Source organism: Trematomus bernacchii, unplaced genomic scaffold (genome assembly GCF_902827165.1).
Source record: "Trematomus bernacchii unplaced genomic scaffold, fTreBer1.1, whole genome shotgun sequence".
Lineage (NCBI taxonomy): Eukaryota > Metazoa > Chordata > Actinopteri > Perciformes > Nototheniidae > Trematomus > Trematomus bernacchii.
In genome coordinates, this window is record NW_022987839.1 from 6,325,895 (window position 1) to 6,344,204 (window position 18,310).

The 18,310-nt window shown below is 40.2% G+C and overlaps 3 non-coding genes and 1 pseudogene across 3 annotated transcripts; 1 reads left to right on the forward strand and 3 right to left on the reverse strand.

Annotated features, from left to right (window-relative positions):
- LOC117500119 overlaps positions 1 to 18,310 on the forward strand; it is a 104,731-nt pseudogene that overhangs the window by 44,099 nt on the left and 42,322 nt on the right.
- trnal-uaa lies at positions 5,844 to 5,926 on the reverse strand. Its single transcript has one exon. It is a non-coding gene; the product is annotated as a tRNA-Leu (tRNA).
- Positions 8,327 to 8,409, reverse strand: trnal-uaa. Its single transcript has one exon. It is a non-coding gene; the product is annotated as a tRNA-Leu (tRNA).
- On the reverse strand, positions 9,658 to 9,740 carry trnal-uaa. The gene has a single exon. It is a non-coding gene; the product is annotated as a tRNA-Leu (tRNA).

Genomic DNA, 18,310 nt, shown 5'->3' on the forward strand with positions numbered 1-18,310 from the left:
TCTACCTCCATCACTCCTTTCCTTTTTCTTTGCCTCCTTCACCCTCTTTCTTTTGCATTTTACAACTCCCAAAACCTTTTGTTACCCCTGCATCATTATATTTGTCTTTTCCTCTGTCGAACTTTCAGTCCTGTGTTTTTTTTATACATACATACTTATCTTTCTTTTATCCATCTTTAGAGGGGCCCTCATTTTCAGGTTCATATTAGTATTCAGTGTCTCTCCTGTGACATCTGGCCGGCTCTGTTGTGATTGGTCTACCGCTTAGAGATGTCCCGCCCCTTATCTTATCAAATAAGCTAATAACAACATATTATCTCCATGATATTAATGTGCACATTCATTCTGTAAATATACTTTATTTCTTCGACCCCATGACCCCTCTTCTGTGTTGCCATCCGACTTAATGTTTCCTTTATGGTGACCAGTCGCTTTTTTATATTTTCCTGGCACGTTGAGGCTCCCATCAGGAAGTCACCTATTGATTTCTGCTGACCCACATCAACACTCATATACAAATCTCACTCAAGGACTCACTGACAGGAGGTCTTACACAGAAGACAGCGGTGCATTTTTTATATTCCACACCAAGCAAACGACTTACTGCCATGTCATAAACCTACATGTGCGACCATTGCTGTCACTTCTTGAAACAAGATAAATGTATTTTTAATCCCTGTTGACCTTGATCAAATCAAATCAAATCAAGTTTTATTTATAAAGCACATTTAAAAGCGATTTTTGGTCGAGCCAAAGTGCTGTACATGTAATAAAAACACATTACTACAATCACAATAAAAGACAATAAATTACAGCAGATATATAAAAAACACAGGGAAAAGTCAGGAGTCGTGCTCCGCTCTGACTAGAAGGCCAGGGAGGAGAAGTGTGTCTTAAGAGTAGAAAACTCTACTTATAAAGTAATTGATACTTCATCCACAAAGTAAGAGGAAAATAAAGAGAGAACGACAAAGAAAAAGTCACATTTGATCTCTGTATATTAACATTAATTCATGGACTTCTCCTATGTATTCCACCGTTGTCTTTCCAGTCATGAAGTCAGTAATGAAATCAAATATTCAAAGAAACAACCATAAGATCCTCTCCTTCTACATCCAACAACATCTTATTTGTTTTAAAGTCTTGCTATTCTCATATTGATTTCACTGTGATGTCTTCTCTTCTTCAATATAGATGAATTTGTTTTCTTTATATAAGCTGCAGACAAATAAACCTCATAAAATGGACTGCAATATCAGAAAATGTCCATCATCATTAAAGTGACTCTGTGTCTCTCTTTGAAGTTGGAACTGAGTCTCCCTAAAGATGATCTAATGCATTGTTAATGGTGACTGCATCAGCTCTTCAGCAGAAACACAGTGTTTCTCCCACAGTACTGCAGGGGATGCAGAAATGAATCCACCAATTTGGACTTTGCTCATCAATCATTAACGATGTCTCGCCATGTTTCCGCTGCAGTTTCTCATATTCTGCATTATGACATATTTCGCTTTGGTTCACAGAGTCTACGACGCAGCTCAGAATCTGACTATTTTATTCATCCCAGGGGAACATTTTTTTGTGACAGTTTTTTATTAAATAAAAAAATAGAAATTATTACAAATTAATACATATATTTATTAAATATGTTAAAGTATAAATGTGCAAGAAAAATATAAAATACATTTAAATATGTGTGCGTAGGTTTAAAAAAAAGGGGTCGTTGGGTGTGTGGTGTGTTGTTCTATCTCCTTCTATTTTCTTTTACATTTATTTTTTATTCTTTATATTTTTTGTGTGAATTCTTTCTTCATTATTAATTTAAAATTAAACAATATTTATGTAAAACAAAATGCTTAAGTCAAATGTAAAAGAAAATGGATACAAACATAACATATGCTGTATACAGGGGAAATTAAACTATTCATCAAAGTAAATAATATGTTATTGGCCTGGTGCCAAGTTATTTTTACATATTGTCAGACAATGGAAAAAAACTACTTTATTCTAAGTTTGTAAAATCTCAATTTTCTACAGCCTTTTTCACCTCATTACTCTTTCCACCTCTCCTCTTCTCTTCTCTTCTCTTCCAGGCAGGACTTCTTCCTCTGAGCCCCGGCGTCTCTCCTCCCTCGGCAGTCTGCTGGATGATCAGCATTGGCATCATTTAGCGGTGGAGCGGCGCAGCGCTCACCTCAACCTCACTGTGGACAAACACACGGAGAGGATTCAGATCCCTGCAGAGTTCAGCCACTGGCACATCCAGCAGGTGGGAGGACACACAGGAGAACACATGCATCCACACTTTGATGCAATTGGAAAACAACAGTATACACGCCCTAAACGCTCATATTAGAGCCAGACATGTGTAGGTTTTGTATTTTTATTATTTATTGTGCATGCAACCCTCTCAATATCTCTGTTTCTCTGTGTCTTCATCCAGCTGAGTGTGGGGACAGCCCAGCGCCTCGGCTCTCAGAAACCAGCGAGGGGTTTTCATGGCTGCCTTGAAAACGTGTTGTTCAACGGCCTCAACTTGATAGATCTAGCCAAACACAAAGACCACCAAGTTACCCTCATGGTAAGTTCATTTAGTTAAACACAACCACATGCACTGAGGGGGCACAGCATCAATCACTGGGCACTTTAACACAAATCCACCTCTGAACGTGGTCCTTCAGAAAGTTACTCTTTCAAAACACGTATTAAATATTCTGCGTTGTGTGTTTTGGTGACTCTTGTGACTTCTAACTGATTATTAAACATCCTATTTCATTTCTGTTTTATCATGCACTTTTATTCTGAGAATATTTTTATGCTGTTTGTATATTTTTTTCATATTTAGGTGTGGAGAGCTGAGCGTACACATTTCATTGTACAGTGCAACATATACTGTACATATGACCATAACACAAATATCTTAAATACAAACATGACCAAAGACCAGCATGTTAATTTTTCACTTTGTGAATTTTTATTTAGTTTAAAGTAATAAGGTTGTTTTATTTAAGTGTTTTTTTATTGGTAATTTTGTGCGAAACAATTGCCAACGTGCATTTGTGTTTTGATAAGAATCCTTTTGTCTCTACTGGGATTCAATCAATGTGTTATAGATTGTTAAGCCCTCTTGGAGACATTAATATTTTGTGATTTTGGGCTGTATGAATGACATTGAATTGATTAATTGATTGAATCGAAGTGGTGACATATTGGCTTTACCATTCAGGCCCTGCAGTGTGCAGGGTCCTGTGGATGCCTGGGTAATGAAGCCAGGATAAAAGAGTGTAGAAGGTGGTTAGACTCTTACTAATGCCCCCTCATCTCACACCATTAGTACCTTCAGATGTTTCCACATCCGTGATGAGTGGCGCAGGCTCATCAGGGAGAGGCTGTGAAGCGTTCCTACAGGAAGTAATAAGTGCTCTCTCATTACAGGAAAGGCCCAGGCAGCAAGAAAAACATGAATTCTTAGTGAAGAATTGCATGGCTAAAGATCTAATAGAGGCAATTTTATTTTATGTGTTAAGGTACTAGCCACAAAGTTATGATCCAATTTAATGCAGGGACTAAATGGTGCTTCATATGGCTCTGTGAGGTGGCATTAACACGAAGAGTGTGGGTGAAGGAAGATTGGTGTGTCAGTGCTGTGGAGCTGTAGGCGTTTGTGGATTTACAAGTTCACTTTTTACTTGTTGTGCCCACTCCCAGCATGAGTTATAGGTCATCGCGTACAAGTACACCACAAAGGGCTTTTAGATGTCATCTGTGTTTCCTGAGCATTGTAAAGATAGCAGGCTGCGGATACTCCCAGCTGAGAGCTTGAGATGTAATATATTTCTGCTGCAGCCTGGTGACATTACCACCACTCAACACAACGTACTGCAACAGAGATGTGGAGATATTGTAGCACTAGGCTTACTGTATGTTCTCTTTCTTTTGTATACTTAATGTCTTTTCCCTCGTCGCTGGGTGACTTTGCTATTTTTGAGTTTGCTTTCTTAATCGTATTCTCGGCCTTGCTGTTATCATTATGGTAATACAGGTGTCCTCTTAAGGAGACTTGCTGATGAGATCATTGCGACAGAAGTCACGCCCTTTGCAACTGATTAATATTCATGTTTCTGTTGTGTTATCTCTCTAGTAATCATTTTCCTCTCCCTCCTCGTCCTCTCTCCGCTCTCAGGGCAATGTCACCTTTTCTTGTGCTGAGTCGGTTTCCGTCGCCGTGACCTTCCCCGGACCCCAGAGCTTCCTCCAGTTGCCGGGGGCCACGGCGTCGTCGTCAGGGGGCGTGTCCGTCGGGTTCCAGTTCAGGACGTGGAACAAGGCGGGGCTTCTGCTGACCTTTGACCTGCCTCAGGGAGGGGGCGTGGCCTGGCTCTACCTGAGTGAGGCCAGAGTCCGGCTGCAGGTCCATAAAGCTGGCAGGGCGCTGCTGGAGCTCAGTGCAGGTACCTTTAAATCTACCTCCAACCGCTAACAGTTCACTTTATTTATTTGTTTATTCCACACATGGCAGTTATTTTAAAACAAAACATGTACACTCTAAAAAACATGTACACTTATGGCGCGTTTCCACTACAGCGCGGAGCACGGTTTAAGAGGGCTGTGACGTCAGCGGCCCGTTTTTGGTTGCGTTTCCACTTGGCCTAGTACCGGCCGGCGGGTCCTAATTCACAGTTTTTCTGGCCTCATAAAATTGTGGGTCTAGGGCCAGAGACAACGAGGCTGAGTCGGGCTGAGTATGCTAAACTAGAGAGAGAATCGCTGGCAAGGGGGCTACAACTACAACAAGATGGACATATTTGACCGTGATTTAATTGTAATACACGTTTCAAAATGATGCCGAAGTAACAACATACTGATACCGGTTAGTAAAAACCATGAATTAATGCTTTGTCAAGTCTGCAGACAGACGGCAGGCGAAAAACCTTTTAAAATGCGTGTATTCTAAATGGAGATTGGCTAAGCTAACGCAGTATATGCTCCGACCGTCCACACTCACAACAAAGGCCTATACAGACATAAATAAAGCAGCGACTGTATTCGCCATGACACAGGCAGTCTGTGGTTTGTACTTGTTTAACTTTTGTCTAGTTTCTGAACAGATATGAGGAGCTGTGAGCTCTGAGTGCTAACAGCTAACGGCTGTGTTGTTTTTCTGGGGTTCTCATTGAAGATGACGTCACGGCTCCGCCTACACTGCGTTACTATAGTTACTGCCCAGCTACTAAACTGTAATGGAAATGCGCCATAAAGTGAGCCAGTCCTAACGAGGCCTAGCCATACCGAGCGAGGCCGAGCGAGGCCGTGTAGTGGAAATGCGCCATTATACTGGTTGTTTATGTTTATTTTTATAGCGCATGGTGAAAAGGAGCAGGGAGAAGAAAATGTTATTTTATCTGCCCCTTCTTCAAAAAAAGTTAAATAAAAGCAATATTCTTTCAGTCACAGTTGCACACAAGTTAGTCGTTAATGTCAACCTGTGTGTTAGAGAGACAAGTGAGCCACTGTACTTACATGACAACCTGTTCACAAACCTTTCCTGTATGGCCATCAGATTTTTTCAAATAGCAGGTGACACCTGTATCAATTGACAGATTTGTTTTACAAATAAATCTTGTGGTTTTGGAAGTTGATAACAGAAGTTGCTTTTTTAATGCTTTATATCATTCTCACCAGAGCCACATGCCTGGCCAACAGCTTCGATGATTCACTGGGTTTGAAACGACTGCTCTTTTTGTTGCTCATTGTCTAGTGAAATGCAACTGGTGTTTCTCTGCTTTTACTTCTCTCGTAGTCTCGAACCAAATCCATGAATGGATTTAATAATACAGTATACCTACCAGGAGTGGGGTTCGAACCCACGAGGGCGATTGCCCATTGGATCTTAAGTCCAACGCCTTAACCACTCGGCCATCCTGGTTGCTTTTATGACATAATCTAGTAAAAATGAACCCCTCTTGGAATTGATTGATGCATGGGTTAATTGGATACAACAGATGGAGACTTTAGCAGAGGTTATAGCAAAGCAAAATCTGTTGTTTATTTCAAGAAAATAATCATTCAAATTAATCAATTAAATAAAATGTAGGACGTGAAAAGTCAAAATCTCATGCATGCAAAAGGTCAATTATAACCGTTTCTCTAATACATTGGTTTGAAAGTTTGAACAAACAAGCACATAGTTCTCTAACAAAGTCTCTTAAAGTTGCATTTTGTTCAAAAGGTCCATTTGTACTTTGTGATGTACTGTTTTATTCTCATTGCCAAATCCCTCTGCAGCCGATCGCACTGTACGGTGACTGAGGTGTGCAGAGTATTGCCAGTAAGAAAAGTAGAGGAGATAATGAGATATTGATTAATTCCCTCAACTCCTGACAACAGAGCGATTCACAGGAGAGCAACAGCCTGCTGGCAGATCGATCACACAGAGGATGCAGGAAGTAGATACCTTTGTGGTCTGCACTCAATCTGCCCACCTCCCCCATGGTTTTTCAATACATTTGTACTAAGTCTAGCCTCTGGCAACATCTGCTGCAGAGTCTAAGGGGTGTCCAAACTACGGCCCTGGGGCTAAATGCGGCCCGCATGCCATTTTGAATCGGCCCTCAGCAAATTAAAAAAGTATAATAGAATATGGCCCACAGATTAAACTTGTTATTGTCTTATATTGTACTTCTTAAATATATATGTTCAAATATATTACACATTATTCATTATTCATGTGTTAATAGGACCACTTTTCAAATAAATTCATTTATTAAAGTTGGAAACATTTTCTAACATATCTTAGTTGATAAGAAAAGGCTAATGACTTACAGTATTTAAATAACAAGCTTGAAATACACCCTTCCTATTTCTCCTTATTATAATCAATCTGAGGCTTCTCTTTTGAGGAATGAACTGCCTACACTCACAAGCATCATTTAACTATATTTGATTGATTTGAACTTATAACTGAACTTACAGTATGAGGCAATACACCTCCCCTCTAGTGAGTGGCCCAGCCCTTCGTATATCTTTCTGTATGTGGCTCTCGGTGAAAAAGGTTTGGACACCCCTGGTCTAAATGGAACCATGTACATACTATATGAAGGGGAAAAAGTCACATTTTTAGCAGGGTGTGTGTTAATTGGTATTGTTTTGTAGGTTCTGCTCTGAATGACGGTCAGTGGCATTCGGTGGATCTGAACTCCAGACGAGGTCGTCTGAGCATCATCGTGGATAAAGAGAAAGGAGGCAGCGCTCACGCCACTCATTCATTTCCTGTCACTGTAGAAAGTCACCTCTTCTTTGGTGGTATGATGCAATTTCAACCTGTCCAGCATCAAACAGCTCTGTGGGAGTTTAAGATGTTAAGAAATAGTTAAGAAAAGTAAATTGTGATTTTTTTTACAGAGGTGTTCCCCAGAGAACTACATGTTTAACTATCATGCAGTTTTTGATTTTGGCAGCTAAATACAATTATACTCACAGGTCACGTTGTAATCAAGTAATATATTTTTTATATACATTTTTTTTTATAATCGGGATTGTGGGAAACGGTATTTCGATCTCTCTGTCTGTCACACAAACTGGAAGATTGACAATAGAGTTGACTTTGACTTTGATATATCTTTGTGTCACCTCTGAAAACATGTTTTATTTGACAGAATTGTTTATGTTTGGAGAATGACTGTCTTTTGTAAGAGCTCTTTTTTTCTTTTTAGGTTGTCCTCCTGAAAACGATAGGCAGGAGTGCAGAAACCCCTTCAATATCTTCCAGGGATGCATGCGTCTCTTAACTTTGGACGACCAAATCGTGGATCTGATCATGGTGCAGAAAAAGCAGCTGGGAATCTACAGCAACCTGCAGATAGATATGTGTGGAATCATTGACAGGTCAGTTTCCCAAAATATGTTCATTAATATCTGTTAAGACACACATATTGTGCTTTGCTATTACACCTACAAACTTCCCAAATCAGCCTTGAGCGTTTGCAGACAAAATGCAATGCTAACCAGTTCCAAACCTTGCTTTCAGTTCTCAAAGAATCCAACGTTGAGAAAGCTTTTGTTAGCTCTGTTACAATATCCAATATATAGGTTTGGCATCCTTTCCACTGTTTGGTTTTTAAATTCATACTGTACCAGGAGTGGGATTTAAACCCACTCACAACAAGTCCTCGTGGTTTAAATCATTCATTTGTAGATTAAATCATGTTGTTATCTGGCTTTTCATGAGTATCAAAGGACAGACTTTTCCTATTAAGGACCACCAGGGAATTAAGTTAAACTCCAACTGGTGTTGCCATTATGAAATCTGCTTAATTAATACTTAATTTACCAGGAGTGGGGTTCGAACCCACGAGGGCTGATGCCCATTGGATCTTAAGTCCAACGCCTTAACCACTCGGCCATCCTGGTGATTTCTGTTGTCTTCTATCTAACGAGAAAAATAAATACTTTTTTGAACTTTAAAGCATGTAAACATTCACAGAGGAACAAAATATGTATATAAATAATAAATAACCTAAAAATGAACAGAATATTTCACAACTGTGATCACACGTGTCCTAACAGTAGGTTGATTTGACTCAAACCCTCAAACCAATCAGTTACATGAAATGCAAAGGAAGGTCAAAGGTACGTTTATTTAGGATAATAAGAGCAGCATATTTGACTAAACAGTGTTAATCTCAATGATGATAAATTATAGTATGAATATATGTCTCATCAGCGAGAATATAAGACTGCAGAGATAGCTCCAGCATAAGGAGCAGAAAAAGAGAGAGATTAGGGAGGGAGTGTAGAACAAATCGGTTTTCTGTTTGGGTGACACGCCAAATAGCAGCACAATTATGAGACAATTACAGCAATTATAAACCCTTCCCTCGGGTGCAACACACACATACATACACACACACACACACACACAAACACACACACAGAAAAACAGACACACATATACAGTCATTTTGATTGTTCACACTAACATGCACATTAATATTGAACTAACCACACATCCTTGCAAGATAAGGAGAATCTGCTCGAGTGCTTTTAATTAAATGCCTCCCTGTTTTTGCATTAATTAGATTATTATACAGTCATTGCACAGATCTGACTGCTCACTGACACACACCCACAAAAGGCCTGTTTTCCAGTCAAAATAGATAGAACATTATCCTTATGCTCTCTCGCTGCAATACCGCTCAGATATATTGCACTGTAAAATCAGTTGGCAAATGGACTCACTGCCATACTTCAGAACAGGTTATTACTCTGCAAGGATGTGTATGTGTGTGCTCTGTTATCGTTGCCAGCAGCAAAGGTTGTTATTAGCTAATGCAAACACTCCATTAACATCTCAACTAGAGTTCAAACACACAAGCAGCCTCACAATTACACTCGACAAGTCATTACTGTACCAGGAGTGGGATGAATCCATTCTGGTGTTTTTAAACCAATGTTTAAATTCCTCAAATCATCAATGTGTAGACTTATTCATGTCGTCGGGTTTGTCAAAGAACAAACTTCTCCTGTAGAAATACCACCAGGGAATTAAGCTAATTTGCTGATAATTTCCTTAAGAAACCCAACTAGTGTTGCTCATCTACTACCTCTGATGTTGCCATTATGCAATCTGCCCTAATTCATTTCAATAATACTTTAATTTACCAGGAGTGGGGTTCGAACCCACGAGGGCTGATGCCCATTGGATCTTAAGTCCAACGCCTTAACCACTCGGCCATCCTGGTTACTTCTGTTAGCTTTTATAGTCCACATTTTCTGTGGTTTTCCCTTTCTTGTCGTGCGTTATATAGGTTTTTGGTCATGGTAATTGTCTGCAGAGTTTCTCTCCCACACATTCCCCCTCCTGCCTGAAACGTCTCCTTTGTTTACTTCCAGAACATAGTGACATCACTACGTAACACTTGCGCTTCTACTGGCTAGTGCTCCAACACATTGTACGTGATAGGCTAAGGGGGCAGGAAATCTTTAAGCGGTTGACCAATCTCAACAGAGCCGGCCAGCTAACCAATCAGAGCAGACTGGACTCTGGTTTCAGACAGAGGGTGAAAAGAGGTGCTGTAGCACAGGCAGCATGAGAAAAATATATTTTGACTTTCAACTATGCATGTTGATGAAGATGGGAACGGGGTTCTGTTGGAGTTTTTTATTGTATTTCAGTGGCATTACGGGACAGTTATTTTTTGTGCTGTCAATACATTTCTGAAATGAAATCTTTAATGGATGTGTGGTTTAAAATGAGCTATTTGAAGTCTGAAAGAGTTTGTCTATGTATAACTGTCTCAGCAGGAGAAACTAGTTTTCAGACGCTTTCAATATTGTGTTCTCTTGATATATGTTTGGGGGTGGCAGTGTGTAATTGTGCCTGGAATATGTGTTGATTGGGAAAAAGGGTTGGAGGGGGATTTTATTTATCGTATTATTGTATGTGGGGTATGATGTTTTACTTATTTTTCTTAAAAATACCATTTATTTATCATCACAATCATCTTCATTATCATGGCTCAATAAAAAAATGAATTCCACCACAAAAAAAAAATCTATATTAACAAATAGATGTCACTACTTACTAGCACACTAAAAGTCAGCATAACGAATCAGACAGCAGCAGGCAGCCGTAGCTTTGGTTAAAATGAATGTGAATTTAATGTGAATACTAAATAAATAGCTCAAACAGCGGTGTGGAGATAAATGGAGGTAAAAATCACACACCAGCAGGCTGACAGGCTGCTGACACAGCGCTTTTATCTAAATAAAAGAGTCGGCCTCGCAGAAAGCAACACAATGTACACTCATAAAAGCTAAAAGTGAGGAATGATTAAATGTGATTAGAGCAAGGTTTTTATTATTATTACAGTACTTGTGTGTTCAGGTTGAGTTCAGGTTATTTTTTGGTACCTCTAAGTAGATTTGGTTTACATTAAAAAGACAAGGTATCTATTGTTACCCAAGTTTCAAACAACACTGAGGGAACTTTGGGATTTTAGCCTTTGCAGACCATTTACATGCACAAAAACCTACAGGAAAGGGAAAACCACCAAAAATAATAATAAAAAAGGTCCCGGTAACATTGGACTTTGTACTTTTGGGGAGTTGTTTGTCAATCAAAAACAAAAAAACGACTCACCCTGATACAGTTATTTTGACCTCTCGACAAGATTTTCCCCAAACTTGATAATGTAAAGATGGCTGTGCACGATTAACATTGTTTATTCATTCAAAAGGACAGGCTTATTTGTATCCCTGTCAGAAGGGTTGGAAATGGTTCGGTTGAACTGTCTTTCCTGTCACCATCAAAAACTAAATGTTTCAGAGAAATGTTTTCAAAACCTCCCACAACTAAATGGAAAATATGACCTCTTACAAATACTAAAGCTGAAACATATTCTCTTTCTATTATTTCCAATATTCCTGACCCTCCTACACACATTAAGCCATGAAACAAATAGGCTCGAGTAAACATAATTTGAATTGCTTTCTGACCATTAAATGAAAAGCCTTATGTAATGTTTTAATGTATTTCAAGCACACTTTGTTTTTGTGAGGAAAGTGAGAGTTTGAAGGCACTTCTTTGACAATCATCACAACCTATTATCATATTGTTTCATGTCCACAAACACAATACGCCTGCTGACTCGTTCAGAGATAAATGACTCACAAAAACACAAGGGACCCTTCAGCAGCTTTTTCAAACAAAGTTTATTTCTCTTGACAATAATGGATGAAAGGTGTTTTTTGGCATCGGCTGCTTTTGTCCTCCTGAAAGGTTTTTGGCAGTAAAGTCTGCAGATATGTTCAAGGTGCCAACACAAGAACATTTTTAAGCTGGTGTCTCAGTATATGTATATAAAAGAATAGATAATAAAAAAGTTTTTCTCTGTCTTGACAAGGCAGAGAAATCCTTCAAGTGTCTGTCAGGATTGAATTAGGGACTGAAACTTTTGGATACACTTTCCAGTCTCTCTCTCTCAAATTCTTAAAGCTCTATTGGCATGAACACAATGACATGTTGCCAAAGCATTGGACAATTACAATAAACCACTATACATATACGTACAATTGGAATACGTTGATGTGTTCACATACATTTTGAACAAAGCAGAATAACAGAATAAGATACTTATTTTGAACGTGAACCAACAAATTCATCTATAACAAGCTCCTCCAACCCCTCGTTCCTTTACTTATTGATTATTCTGCAGGATGTTATAATGGAAAAAGAACACAGAGAGGGTGTTCATGGAGCCCAATAAGCTGATTTAGCAACGTCTCTTTCCCAATGTAAGTCAATGGGAAAAAGTATTTTTGGACTCAAATTACATCACAAACTACAACAGAACTGTAGTACCACCGTTTGACCACAAAAATGTCCTTTCACTTCCTAGACTCTCGGTCCTCCACACTTTTGGCCTAATTGCTCCTCTTTTGGCAGCCATGCTTTCTTTTACCTGTTTCTATGGTCAGGCTATGAGCACTCAGTCTGTTATTTGTGAACATCTCTTTCTCTGCGTCCCTCTCTCTCAGGTGTTCTCCCAGTCGGTGTGAACATGGCGGGCCGCTGCAGTCAGTCCTGGACCGTCTTCCACTGTAACTGCTCTGACAGCGGCTACAGCGGAGCCATTTGCCACAGCCGTGAGTCAAACAGCAGCACATATAGTAACCACTGGGAAGCAGAGCCAGATTAAAACCTACGATAGGACACGATAGGACACGAGAGGACACGAGAGGACACGATAGGACACGATAGGATACGATAGGACACGATAGGACACGATAGGACACGATAGGATACGATAGGACACGATAGGACACGATAGGATACAATACGATAGGATACGATAGGATAGGACACGATAGGATACGATAGGATACGATAGGATACGATAGGATAGGATAGGACACGATAGGATACAATAGGATACGATAGGATACGATAGGATACAATAGGACACGGTATGACACGATAGGACACGATAGGACACGAGAGGACACAATAGGACAAGATATGACACGATAGGACACGATAGGATACGATAGGACACGATAGGACACGATAGGACACGATAGGACACGATAGGATACGGTACGATAGGATACGATAGGATACGATAGGACACGATAGGACACGATAGGATACAATACGATAGGATAGGATAGGACACGATAGGATACAATAGGATACGATAGGATACGATAGGATACGATAGGACACGATAGGATACGATAGGATACGATAGGATACGATAGGACACGATAGGACACGATATGACACGATAGGACACGATAGGACACGATAGGATACGATAGGATACGATAGGACACGATAGGACACGATATGACACGATAGGATACGATAGGATACAATAGGACACGATATGACACGATAGGACACGATAGGACACGAGAGGACACAATAGGACAAGATATGACACGATAGGACACGATAGGATACGATAGGACACGATAGGACACGATAGGACACGATAGGACACGATAGGATACGGTACGATAGGATACGATAGGATACGATAGGACACGATAGGACACGATAGGATACAATACGATAGGATACGATAGGATAGGATAGGACACGATAGGATACAATAGGATACGATAGGATACGATAGGATACGATAGGACACGATAGGATACGATAGGATACGATAGGATACGATAGAACACGATAGGACACGATATGACACGATAGGACACGATAGGACACGATAGGATACGATAGGATACGATAGGACACGATAGGACACGATATGACACGATAGGACACGATAGGACACGATAGGATACGATAGGACACGATAGGACACGATAGGACACGATAGGACACGATAGGATACGATAGGATACGATAGGATAGGATAGGACACGATAGGATACAATAGGATACGATAGGATACGATAGGATACGATAGGATACGATAGGATACAATAGGACACGATATGACACGATAGGACACGAGAGGACACAATACGACAAGATATGACACGATAGGACACGATAGGATACGATAGGACACGATAGGACACGATAGGACACGATAGGATACGGTACGATAGGATACGATAGGATACGATAGGACACGATAGGACACGATAGGATACAATACGATAGGATACGATAGGATAGGATAGGACACGATAGGATACAATAGGATACGATAGGATACGATAGGATACGATAGGACACGATAGGATACGATAGGATACGATAGGATACGATAGGACACGATAGGACACGATATGACACGATAGGACACGATAGGACACGATAGGATACGATAGGATACGATAGGACATGATACGATATGGCTGTCACAGGTGGAGATGGTTCTGGCTGCAGTTCTGGATGCAGCCTTGTTGTTGTTGGTTCAGCTCTGGTTCTCTGTCTATTCGATGGAGAAGGAGCAGTCTCCTGCTTGGGTTAGGTCAGGCGGGTCAGGGTCTTAGCCGTCTGATGCAGAGGGACAGTCCAGGTCTCGGCACACATTACCTATAGAAATCCTAGCATACTGAGGTTAAATAAATCCAACCCTTTCCACTCTGTCTGTTTCTAATCATACTATCTGTCTTGGTTTTTAAATGCCATCTAAACAACAAAATGAATGTCCCCTAATCATATTACAAGAACTCCTTCTAAAAATTATTTCAACCATTGTAACATATTTACCCAAAATAACTCTTTCAGGAAACCATTTTCTCCTATAAATTGAAATACTCACATGTTACAAGCACCATATCTTTCACACACTACAAAAAGAACGTGCCCATATATTCCCCGTTCAAATGCCACTGTTACTTAGAACATCAGTAAAAACCAGCAGAGCATTCACAGAAATGTAAATTGATTCAAGAGTAGGCCTATGTTTATAATTATGAATATTATCACTTTTAGTGAACACTTATTCGTCTTATCTAAATGCCCTGTCCATAATCCAGACATGCAAATTGTTTGAGTGTAAAATGTGTTTTTCCCTATCTGTTTACACTCTAAAGATTCTTGAAATTATTATGGATTAATTACGAATCCCTTTTGTACTTCTGATAAAAAAGATTTATGTGTAATGCTTTAAGTATACAAATATGTGCTAAATGTAATAGTTCTACATTTGAACACTAGTGTGAGGTTTTAGTTCTGACTGAGATGTATTATATAATGTATATATGAAGAAACAAAACAATATATATATGCTATATTTAAGAATTAATGCAATGTATCGTATCTGCCACAGTTTTGAGTGGGTTTTGACTTTACTTGTATTACTGACTCTGTCCACCAGGTCTAGAAATATTTCACTTTGCTCTTATTTGGTGCACCACCTTCCCTTGGCCACCAGATGTACTTTTACCTACTTCCTCATTCCTTTCTTATCTGTTACTTCTCCCTTGTTCCTCTTTCCCTATTATATACTTCTCCTTTTGCTCGGTATTTCTACACTTTTAACTCTATTTAGTAACACACTTTTAATTCCATTTAACAACACCCTTTTCCAGTTTTCATTCTGTTTTATTTTCTTTGGCTTTTTCTCCACTGAGCTAGTATGTTTTTTGTTTTTTTTAGCTTTTTCTTTGCTCAGCCTCTCTTTTCCGTTTCACCACCGACTAGGAGACAATATGGGGACAATAGCCGAGCCGTCGCTGCAGCTACGTAATCCTACAGTATCTAAACTCTTTGAGCAATACTGGCCTCTTGGAACTTCGTCTAAGTGTATCTTAACGGTTTAACCACCGGCTGGCCCCCGGTACCCTTCCAAAGGCTTTCTTTCACACCACACGGCGCCGGTGCCTCCGAGAGGACCTCTTTCAAACTCACAAACACGTATTCCCCAGCACAACTGTTTATAATATTTATAATAGACTTTACTCTTTATCTCTGTACACTTTTTATTTTATTACCTCCTCGGTTCTCCACTCTCCACTCACACCTAAAAGTATATCTCTAAACTATGCAGAATTCGGTTTAAATAAACAACAGTTTTTTATTTTATGGCGCCTGTGTGAGTGAAAAGGTGGGAGTTCCTCGGAGGGGGATCAACCGCTCCTTTCTGTTTGTGCCTTGCAGAGAAATCACGTCGGGTCACCAATTTGTTGTGTTTCAGAATTCCTCTGCAAAAGCAAGGAGTCGGACCAGGAAATAAAGTTATAATAAATTTGATTTATTTCAGTTGTGATAAGGAATATAATTGCTCAGCTGAGGTCTCTGGAGATCAGGGATCCACAGACCGCGAGCAGTTTCCACTCCAAGCAGTTAACTGTCTCACACTTCCTTCCAGAGCCCCGAAAACCGGAAAAACACATTTCATATAGTTATTACAGATAAAAGGTGTCATATTCTGATCGGTTATGTGTATTTCTGAGTGAGGTGCTGTAGATTTCTGATTGGAGTACAGGCGAGCCCACGCCTCTTGGCTTCGTCCAGGTCCGACAGGTCCAGTCTTCTTCCCAAGGTCATCCAGGCCCTACACTATACTGACTGTCTGTTTCTCCTGTCACGTGCTAAGCTCTGATCTGCTGGGTGCCTGGCACGGCGCCCTCTCCTGAACCTCAGCGAATAACTCACAATAGTGCACAATCTAAATGAAGTAGCAGAAATGCAGTTCCTTCCTTATGTTTTGCTCACCATTAACACTGTCATGAAGCTCACTTCTCTTCATAGTTTAAGACCTTCTGGTAGCATATTATTCATAAACATGTCTTTATGAGCAAGCAACACACATGACTTACAATACATGTACACAGTTTGCACATACACGTACACACAGACAACATACTGACAATTACGCCTTATTGGACAAACCCCAAGGCCAACGTTTAAACTATACGTTACTTTTGTTTGTTGAGAAGATTAATGGACATTGGTAGGAGTGTTTGTAACGGTTTAGCCTGCTTTTAGGGACCCTAAAGTAAGAGACATGAAAGCACTGTCAGCCACCAACGACCCAAATCTCCCTCCCTCTCTCTCTATTAATCCCTTAAATGGTTTCAGTATCCTGGGGGATTCACTCATTTGACAGGCTGTGTCCATGTGTTGATGTTGACGTGATTCATTTTGATGTGATCTCATTATTTTCCTCCAGCTCTGTACGAACAGTCCTGCGAGGCGTACAAACACACCGGCAACACGTCGGGACATTTTTACATCGACGTGGATGGCAGCGGACCAATCAAACCGCAACGGGTGTACTGCAACATGACAGGTGACTCACACACACACACACACACACACACACACACACACACACACACACACACACACACACACACACACACACACACACACACACACACACACACACACACACACACACACACACAGACATATACTCCACCTCTTCTCACATCATCACTCCATTTTTTTATGATTACAATTTACATAATTGTAAATGATGATGCTCCACTCATCCCCCTCTGATCCACTTCCATCCTTCTTGTCTCCAAGCTTCTCTCTCTTTCCCTCCTTTAATCTCTGTCCCACATTCATCTCCCTGTCTCTTTAAGTCGTGATGCTTTACACATTTGGTATCATGATGATAGAGAACATTGTCAGTGCTCTGAATGATGTCCTTTTTGTGAGTTAAAGCGAAAGCTAAAATACCTTTGACCATCTAGTGTAATATTCTTCATAACAGCGGTTGTGTTTTCTTTTGTCCACAGAGGAGAACACATGGATGGTGATCCAGCACAACAACAGCGAGCTAACCAGAGTGCGGCCGTCTCCAGAGGTAAACCAGCACTCAGTTCACTTTGACTACTCCACTGAAGAGGAGCAGCTATTGGCCGTCATCAGCCAATCAGAGTACTGCGAACAGGAACTGTCCTACCACTGCAGGAAGTCCCGCCTCCTCAACACTCCAGGTAAGGGGCTGTTTCTTTAGCTGACCCTAACATGCTGAATCAGATTTTCCTCACTTTTTCTAAGGGACCTGGCGTTTTTTACTCTGTTGATTTGGAGTGATGAATACTGAGAGCCTTTCTCCATTTACCTTCAGTGGGAAAATAAGGAGCCGTAACTCAGACTAAACAAGGCCAATATAAATGATCATTGTTGAAGGTCTTTTCCATTAGGATTTGATTTACTGAGTCTGTAATCACCGAACCGCATGGATAGTTGTTTTACATTTCTTCTTTGCTGTCTTTCTCATTTATCAAAGCGAGTTATGAGGTGTTTTGTACAAACAAAATCTCTGGAGAAAACAATCGAACTCCCTGGGGCCTCACACATCTTTCCCGCTCTACTAAACAAAACAAAATTATTCTTATGCTCGTTGCTGGATACGTAATCAGG